Source organism: Hypanus sabinus, unplaced genomic scaffold, assembly GCF_030144855.1.
Source record: "Hypanus sabinus isolate sHypSab1 unplaced genomic scaffold, sHypSab1.hap1 scaffold_1667, whole genome shotgun sequence".
Taxonomy (NCBI): Eukaryota; Metazoa; Chordata; class Chondrichthyes; order Myliobatiformes; family Dasyatidae; genus Hypanus; species Hypanus sabinus.
This window is the reverse complement of record NW_026779750.1, coordinates 1-8,991: the sequence shown is the minus strand read 5'-3', so window position 1 is coordinate 8,991 and position 8,991 is coordinate 1. Positions and strand designations below refer to the sequence as shown.

Genomic DNA, 8,991 nt, shown 5'->3' with positions numbered 1-8,991 from the left:
AGGAGTGAAACTGGTGTCTGCGGCTCTGAGGAACCCGGAGTGTAAAATAAAGAGACTGGGGTAATTACCAGACTGTGGGGGATTGTGTTTGCAGTCCCTGGATGTCTGACACTGAACATTAATGTGATCAGTAATTGTGTTACTGATAAACACTGGGGATTTGTACCGTCTCCTGTCTCTCTGTGTCCTTCACCCTCACTCTCTCTCATCTCCAGGCTGAACCGTGTCGATCTCAGAGATTCTGGTGCCGAGGATCTCGTCTCCGCTCTCAGTACAAAACCATCACTGACGGAGCTGAACCTGGGATTAAACTCTCTGACAGACCGATCTGTCCCCGCTCTCCGCCGCCTCATACTGACCCTCCCGAGTCTGGAGTGGATCCGGTGAGTGTTTGTGTTAATGTTCAATGTGATAAAATATCAGCGGATCCGCGGGTTTTCTGGTGATATTTGTCTGTGAGTGTTGTTGAAACATTAACCCCGGTCCCCTGTTACTGACACTGTTGTGTGATCTGTTTATTTCATCTTTATTCTCCCATCTGTTTCAGGCTGGAGGGGAATCGGTTCAGTGAGACCGGGGGGAAGGAACTGAGACCTCTGCGGGGAGTCAGACCCGGACTGATGGTGGATCTGTGAACATCTGAATGTGGTGAATCGGTTCAGTGAGACCGGGATGAAGGAACTGAGATCTCTACAGGAACCCAGACCCGGACTGAGAGTGGATCTGTGAACATCTGAATGTGGTGAATCGGTTCAGTGAGACCGGGATGAAGGAACTGAGATCTCTACAGGAACCCAGACCCGGACTGATGGTGGATCTGTGAACATCTGAATGTGGGGAATCGGTTCAGTGAGACCGGGATGAAGGAACTGAGATCTCTACAGGAACCCAGACCCGGACTGAGAGTGGATCTGTGAGCATCTGAATGTGGGGAATCGGTTCAGTGAGACCGGGATGAAGGAACTGAGATCTCTACAGGAACCCAGACCCGGACTGATGGTGGATCTGTAAACATCTGAATGTGGGGAATCGGTTCAGTGAGACCGGGATGAAGGAACTGAGATCTCTACAGGAACCCAGACCCGGACTGATGGTGGATCTGAATGTGTGAACATCCCCGCCCGCGGGATGGGGACATTTGGCCGACTCCCCGCCCTCCCCTTTAACTCCCGCCCTTACCTTTAACGGCCGCGCGCCGGGGCTGATTCCCAACGGTTTTAACGGAACCGGCTCGGGCCTCGCGCTGTGTGCGTCGCTCGCAGCGGTCCCGCAGTGACGTGTTTCCGCCTGTTGTCCGGCGGGGCAGCATCCGCCGGAAGTGCGTGGAGGAGACTCCCCACGTGACTCCCCGGGGAATTACCCGGACAGGAAGAGCCCGGGGTCCGGGGCTCAGTCTGGGACACCGGTGTCCCGGGGTGGAGGGGATGGTCCCGGGAGAGAATCCTTTTGCCCCCTTTGCTGAGGACGGTGCATTCGGCAGCCTGGCCGATATAATGATGTTAAATGGACAAATCCCTCGGCAGTGACCCTGGATCTGCAGCGATCCCGGACACGGCCCTGAAGTGTGATTTTATAATCAGTTTTATAATTTTATAATCAGTTCCCCGATGCAGAGTGACGGTGAGAAACGGGACTGGTTATTATTCAACCGGTCACCCCTTGTCGCCGGTCAGTTAATTGTGTGTGACTGTCAGCAGATTATTTATTACCGCACGTTAGCAGCTCACACATTGTTTCATTGATATTTCTCATAAAAATCAATAAACCACTGTATCTTCCTGTCTTGTGTCGGAATCGAGTTTTATTTGAGGTTTCTGTTGCCCTCCACACCCTGTGCACTGCAACAGTGGGTCGGAGCTCCTCACACTGACACAGTAGCGTCTCAGCTCCAGGCTGAGGGAGGTTGGACAAGCAGAGTCTTGGAGCCCCGGATCTCATCTCCACCAAAGCTCATTTCTGGCAAACTGACCCCCGCAGTTAAAATCGACGTGAATCCACTGAGGTCCCGAGTAAGAGACTGAAGGTCTCATCACAGTCCCATCACACACTCCCGGCGTCAGACACAGAGTGAATCACCCTCCACACCGTCCCGTCACACACTCCCGGGGTCAGACACAGAGTGAATCTCCCTCCACACGGTCCCATCACACTCTCCCAGGGTCAGACACAGAGTGAATCACCCTCCACACCGTCCGATCACACACTCCCGGGGTCTGACACAGAGTGAATCTCCCTCCACACGGTCCCATCACACACTCCCGGGGTCAGACACAGAGTGAATCACCCTCCACACCGTCCGATCACACACTCCCGGGGTCTGACACAGAGTGAATCTCCCTCCACACGGTCCCATCACACTCTCCCGGGGTCAGACTCAGAGTGAATCTCCCTCCTCACCGTCCCATCACACACTCCCGGGGTCTGACACAGAGTGAATCTCCCTCCACACGGTCCCATCACACTCTCCCGGGGTCAGACTCAGAGTGAATCTCCCTCCTCACCGTCCCATCACACACTCCCGGGGTCTGACACAGAGTGAATCTCCCTCCACACGGTCCCATCACACACTCCCGGGGTCAGACACAGAGTGAATCTCCCTACACACCGTCCCATCAGACACTCCCGGTGTCAGACACAGAGTGAATCTCCCTCCACACCGTGCCATCACACACTCCCGGGGTCAGACACAGAGTGAAGCTCCCTCCACACCGTCCGATCACACACTCCCGGGGTCAGACACAGAGTGAAGCTCCCTCCACACCGTCCCATCACACACTCCCGGGGTCAGACACAGAGTGAATCTCCCTCCACACCGTCCCATCACACAATCCCGGGGTCAGACACAGAGTGAATCTCCCTCCACACCATCCCATCACACACACCCGGGGTCAGACGCAGAGCGAATCGCCCTCCAAACCGTCCCATCAGACACTCCCGGGGTCAGACACAGAGTGAATCTCCCTCCACACCATCCCATCACACACTCGCGGGGTCAGACACAGAGTGAATCTCCCTCCACACCATCCCATCACACACTCCCGGGGTCAGACACAGAGTGAATCTCCCTTTACACCATCCCATCACACACTCCCGGGGTCAGACACAGAGTTAATCTCCCTCCACACCATCCCATCACACTCTCCCGGGGTCAGACACAGAGTGAATCTCCCACCACACCGTCCCCTCACACACTCCCGGGGTCTGACACAGAGTGAATCTCCCTCCACACGGTCCCATCACACTCTCCCGGGGTCAGACTCAGAGTGAATCTCCCTCCACACCGTCCCATCACACACTCCCGGGGTCAGACACAGAGTGAATCTCCCTACACACCGTCCCATCAGACACTCCCGGTGTCAGACACAGAGTGAATCTCCCTCCACACCGTGCCATCACACACTCCCGGGGTCAGACACAGAGTGAAGCTCCCTCCACACCGTCCGATCACACACTCCCGGGGTCAGACACAGAGTGAAGCTCCCTCCACACCGTCCCATCACACACTCCCGGGGTCAGACACAGAGTGAATCTCCCTCCACACCGTCCCATCACACAATCCCGGGGTCAGACACAGAGTGAATCTCCCTCCACACCATCCCATCACACACACCCGGGGTCAGACGCAGAGCGAATCGCCCTCCAAACCGTCCCATCAGACACTCCCGGGGTCAGACACAGAGTGAATCTCCCTCCACACCATCCCATCACACACTCGCGGGGTCAGACACAGAGTGAATCTCCCTCCACACCATCCCATCACACACTCCCGGGGTCAGACACAGAGTGAATCTCCCTTTACACCATCCCATCACACACTCCCGGGGTCAGACACAGAGTTAATCTCCCTCCACACCATCCCATCACACTCTCCCGGGGTCAGACACAGAGTGAATCTCCCACCACACCGTCCCATCACACTCTCCCGGGGTCAGACACAGGGTGAAACACCCTTTACACCGTCCCATCACACACTCCCGGGGTCAGACACAGAATGAGTCTCCCTCCGCACCGTCCCATCGCACACTCCCGGGGTCAGATGCAGAGTGACTCTCCCACTGCACTGTCCCATCACACACTCTCGGGGTCAGACACAGAGTGAATCTCTCTCCACACCGTCCCATCACACACTCCCAGCATCAGACACAGAGTGAATCTCCCTCCACACCGTCCCATCACACACACCCGGGGTCAGACGCAGAGCGAATCGCCCTACACACCGTCCCATCAGACACTCCCGGTGTCAGACACAGAGTGAATCTCCCTCCACACCGTCCCATCACACACTCCCGGGGTCAGACGCAGAGTGAAGCTCCCTCCACACCGTCCGATCACACACTCCCGGGGTCAGACACAGAGTGAAGCTCCCTCCACACCGTCCCATCACACACTCCCGGGGTCAGACACAGAGTGAATCTCCCTCCACACCGTCCCATCACACAATCCCGGGGTCAGACACAGAGTGAATCTCCCTCCACACCATCCCATCACACACACCCGGGGTCAGACGCAGAGCGAATCGCCCTCCACACCGTCCCATCAGACACTCCCGGTGTCAGACACAGAGTGAATCTCCCTCCACACCGTCCCATCACACAATCCCGGGGTCAGACACAGAGTGAATCTCCCTCCACACCATCCCATCACACACACCCGGGGTCAGACGCAGAGCGAATCGCCCTCCACACCGTCCCATCACACAATCCCGGGGTCAGACACAGAGTGAATCTCCCTCCACACCATCCCATCACACACACCCGGGGTCAGACACAGAGTGAATCTCCCTCCACACCGTCCCATCACACACTCCCAGGGTCAGACACAGAGTGAATCTCCCTCCACACCGTCCGAACACACACTCCCGGGGTCAGACACACAGTGAATCTCCCTCCACACCGTCCCATCACACAATCCCGGCGTCAGACACAGAGTGAATCTCCCTCCACACCGTCCCATCACACACTCCCAGTGTCAGACACAGAGTGAATCTCCCTCCACACCGTCCGATCACACACTCCCGGGTTCAGACACAGAGTGAAGCTCCCTCCTCACCTGCCATCTGAAGGCTTGTTCATGAAGCCCCACCTCATGACGGTCGGAAACCCGGCCCCTCCCAGACCCCTCAGCCCGGACGTCTTCACCTCCCCGAGGATCCAGTCCGCCCCCTTCAGCAGGATCTCCTTCGTCTTGTACCAGTCGCCCCGCCGTAGCGCCCCCTTCAGCCTGGGGGGACAAGAGTGGAGGGGAGCGGGAAGAAGGTGAAAAGAGTGAGGGGATTGAAAAAGATTTATGTCCTGTTATCACCCTGATAGCGAGGGAGTGCCCCCAATTTCCTGTGAGTTATGGAGCGTCCGAATTTCCCTGGCAGATCAGGGAGTGCTGACATTCACGTCCCAGATGGAGGCAACTCAGAATTGATAACCCTTCGCCTTGGGGGCTTCAGAAAAGTCACCCCCTCCCGTTAAGTACGGGGGCATCACAAGTTCCCCCGCCCTTAAAAAATGAGCAGCCAGAAAGATCCATTACTCAAACAGGGGACGTCCGCAACTACGCCAACCCCTCTGTCTGGGGACGTCCACAAATTCCCCAACCCCTCTCTTACGGGACGTCCACAAATACCCCAACTGCTGAATTAGGGAACGTCCACAAATACCCCAACCCCTGGTTTAGGGGACGTCCACAACTACCCCAACCACTGAATTAGGGAACATCCACAAATACCCCAACCCCTCTATTACGGGACGTCCACAAATACCCCAATCTCTGAGGGAACGTCCACAAATACCCCAATCCCTGAATGAGGGATCGTCCACAAATTTCCCAATCCTGGAATGAGGGAACGTCCACAAGTTCCCCAATCCCTGAATGTGGGAACGTCCACAAATACCCCAATCCCTGAATGAGGGAATGTCCACAAATTCCATCCCGCTCCCCCCTCAGTGGAGTGCCTGCATTTTCCCTTCCACTGTCTGGAAGCGTCACCGTGATGTTATCCCTGTGAGAGAGCGTCCCCGTTTTCCTCCCCTCACAGTGAGAGGACACCTCTCTCCCTGAGCCTGCGACCATCTCCCCTCGGTTAGGGATCGCCTCTGAATTCCTCTCACCTCCAGTCGTGCCTGCCATACAGGTTGGTGAAGATACGGTCCTCATCCTTCAGCGGGCCGTATTTGGTCTTGGCAGGAGCCTCTTGTGATAGGAGGGAGGGGCACCGTCGTCAGCGAGATCCCACCCTCCGACAACTGTGACCGGTGCGGGGAGTCGAGTGAAGTGGGGGGGACCTCGGGGTACGAGGGTGGGACATGCACCATGAACGGTGGGAGTGCCGCGGGACAGGGGGACCTCGGCGTACGAGGTAGGACACGCACCGTGAACGGTGGGGAGTGTCGAGGGACGGTGGGACCTCGGTGTACGAGGTAAGACACAGACAGTGAACGATGGGGAGTATCGAGGGACGGGGTGACATCGGCGTACGAGGGTAGGACACACACCGTGAACGGTGGGGAGTGTCGAGGGACGGAGGGACATCGGTGTACGAGGGTGGGACCTGCACCGTGAATGGTGGGTAGTGTCGAGGGACAGGCTGACCTCGGCGTACGAGGGTAGGACATGCACCGTGAACGGTGGGGGAGTGTCGAGGGACAGGGGGACCTCGGCGAACGAGGGTAGGACACGCACCGTGAACAGTGGGGAGTGTCGTGGGACTGGGGGACTTCGGTGTACGAGGGTAGGACACGCACCGTGAATGGTGGGTAGTGTCGAGGGACAGGCTGACCTCGGCGTACGAGGGTAGGACACGCACCGTGAACGCTGGGGAGTGTCGAGGGACGGAGGGACATCGGCGTACGAGGGTAGGACATGCACCGTGAACGATGGGGTGTATAGAGGGACAGGGGGATCTCGGCGTACGAGGGTAGGACACGCACCGTGAACGGTGGGGAGTGTCGAGGGACGAGGGGACCTCGGCGTACGAGGGTAGGTCACGCACCGTGAACGGTGGGGAGTGTCGAGGGACGGGGGGATCTCGGCGTACGAGGGTCGGACACGCACAGTGAACGGTGGGGAGTGTCGAGGGACGGGGGGACCTCGGCGTACGAGGGTAGGACACACACCGTGAACTGTGGGGAGTGTCGAGGGACGGGGGGACCTCGGCGTACGAGGGTAGGACACACACCGTGAACGGTGGGGAGTGTCGAGGGACGGGGGGACATCGGCGTACGAGGGTAGGACACACACCGTGAACGGTGGGGAGTTTCGAGGGACGGGGGGACATCGGCGTACGAGGGTAGGACACACACCGTGAACGGTGGGGAGTGTCGAGGGACGGGGGGACCTCGGCGTACGAGGGTAGGACATGCACCGTGAACGGTGGGGAGTGTCGAGGGTCGGGGTGACATCGGCGTACGAGAGTAGGACACACACCGTGAACGGTGGGGAGTGTTGAGGGACGGGGTGTCATCGGCGTACGAGGGTAGGACACGCACCGTGAACGGTGGGGAGTGTCGAGGGACGGGGGACCTCGGCGTACGAGGGTAGGACAGGCACCGCGAACGGTGGGGAGTGTCGAGGGACAGGGGGGAACTCGGCGTACGAGGGTAGGACTAGCACCGTGAACGGTGGGGAGTGTAGAGTGACAGGGGGATCTCGGCGTACAAGGGTAGGACACGCACCGTGAACGGTTGGGAGTGTCGAGGGATGGGGGACCTCGGCGTACGAGGGTAGGACACACACCGTGAACGGTGGGGAGTGTCGAGGGACAGGGGGACCTCAGCGTACGAGGGTGGGACACACACCGTGAACAGTGGGGAGTGTCGGGGGACAGGGGGACACATGTAAAGGACTGTCTGGGGCCCTGAACGGAGGTGAGCGGGCAGGCGAGGTCCCGGAGGACTGATGGATGATTCGCCGGTAAGGAAGGGGACCGGGATCATCCTGGGAACTAGAGAATGGCGACTGCCCCATCAGCAGCCGGACAGAATTCTCAGCAATAGGATTTATGGGCACTTGGAAACCCTTGGCCTAATTGTGGACTGCCAGCTTGGCTCTGTGCGGAGCAAGTCAGGAAAATGATTCCGGGATTGTGAGGAATCGCAAAAGGTCGGTTTGCAGGGGCAGCAGGCTATCAAGAAGGAAAATAGGACTCTGGCCTTCGTTGCTGGAGGGGTCGAATTCAAGAGCAGGGAGGTCATGCTGTAACTATACAGGGTACTGGTGAGGCCGCACCGGGAGTACTGTGTGCAGTTCCGGTCTCCGTACTTGAGGAAGGATATACTGGCTTTGGAGGCAGTGCAGAGGAGGTTCACCGGGCTGATTCCAGGGATGAAGGTGTTAACCTATGAGGAGAAATTGAGTCGCCTGGGACTGTACTCTCTGGAGTTCAGAAGAATGAGAGGGGATCTTATAGAAACAGACAAAATTTTGAAAGGGACAGATAAGATAGATGTAGGAAAGTTGTTTCCATTGGTGGGTGAGACTCGAACTAGGGGTCATTGCCTCAAGGTTCAGGGGAGAAGATTTAGGACGGAGATGGGGAGAAACTGTTTTTCCCAGAGAGTTGTGAATCTGTGGAATTCTCTGCCCAGGGAAGCAGCTGAGGCTTCCTCACTAAATATACTTAAGAAACAGTTAGGTAGGTTTTTACACAGCAAAGTAATTAAGGGTTCTGGGGAAAAGGCAGGTCGATGGAGCTGAGTTTACGGACAGATCGGCCATCATCTCATTGAATGACTGAACAGGATCGATGGGCCGGATGGCCTACTCCTGCCCCTATTTCTTATGTTATGTTCTTAAATCAATTACAGTGTATTGGATAGATTAAAAATCCGTGCAAAAAGCAGAAATAATATATTTATTAAAAAGTGAGGTAGTGGCCAAGGGTTCAGTGTCCATTTCGGAATCGGATGGCAGAGGGGAGGAAGCTGTTCCTGAATCACTGAGTGTGTGTCTTCAGGCTCCTGTACCCCCTCCCTGATGGTAACAGAGAGAAAAGGGCATGCC

The 8,991-nt window shown here is 57.0% G+C and overlaps 2 long non-coding RNA genes across 2 annotated transcripts; one reads left to right on the top strand and one right to left on the bottom strand.

The window, feature by feature from the left end:
* Positions 1-224: 224 nt before the first annotated feature.
* On the top strand, positions 225-1,782 carry LOC132387264 (uncharacterized). The gene is made up of 2 exons (XR_009509842.1): positions 225-383; positions 548-1,782. It is a non-coding gene; the product is annotated as an uncharacterized LOC132387264 (long non-coding RNA).
* A 183-nt stretch (positions 1,783-1,965) lies between these two features.
* On the bottom strand, positions 1,966-6,257 carry LOC132387263 (uncharacterized). Its single transcript, XR_009509841.1, has 3 exons — positions 6,102-6,257; positions 5,050-5,220; positions 1,966-2,017 (listed from the first exon to the last, which is right to left on the bottom strand). It is a non-coding gene; the product is annotated as an uncharacterized LOC132387263 (long non-coding RNA).
* Positions 6,258-8,991: the final 2,734 nt, after the last annotated feature.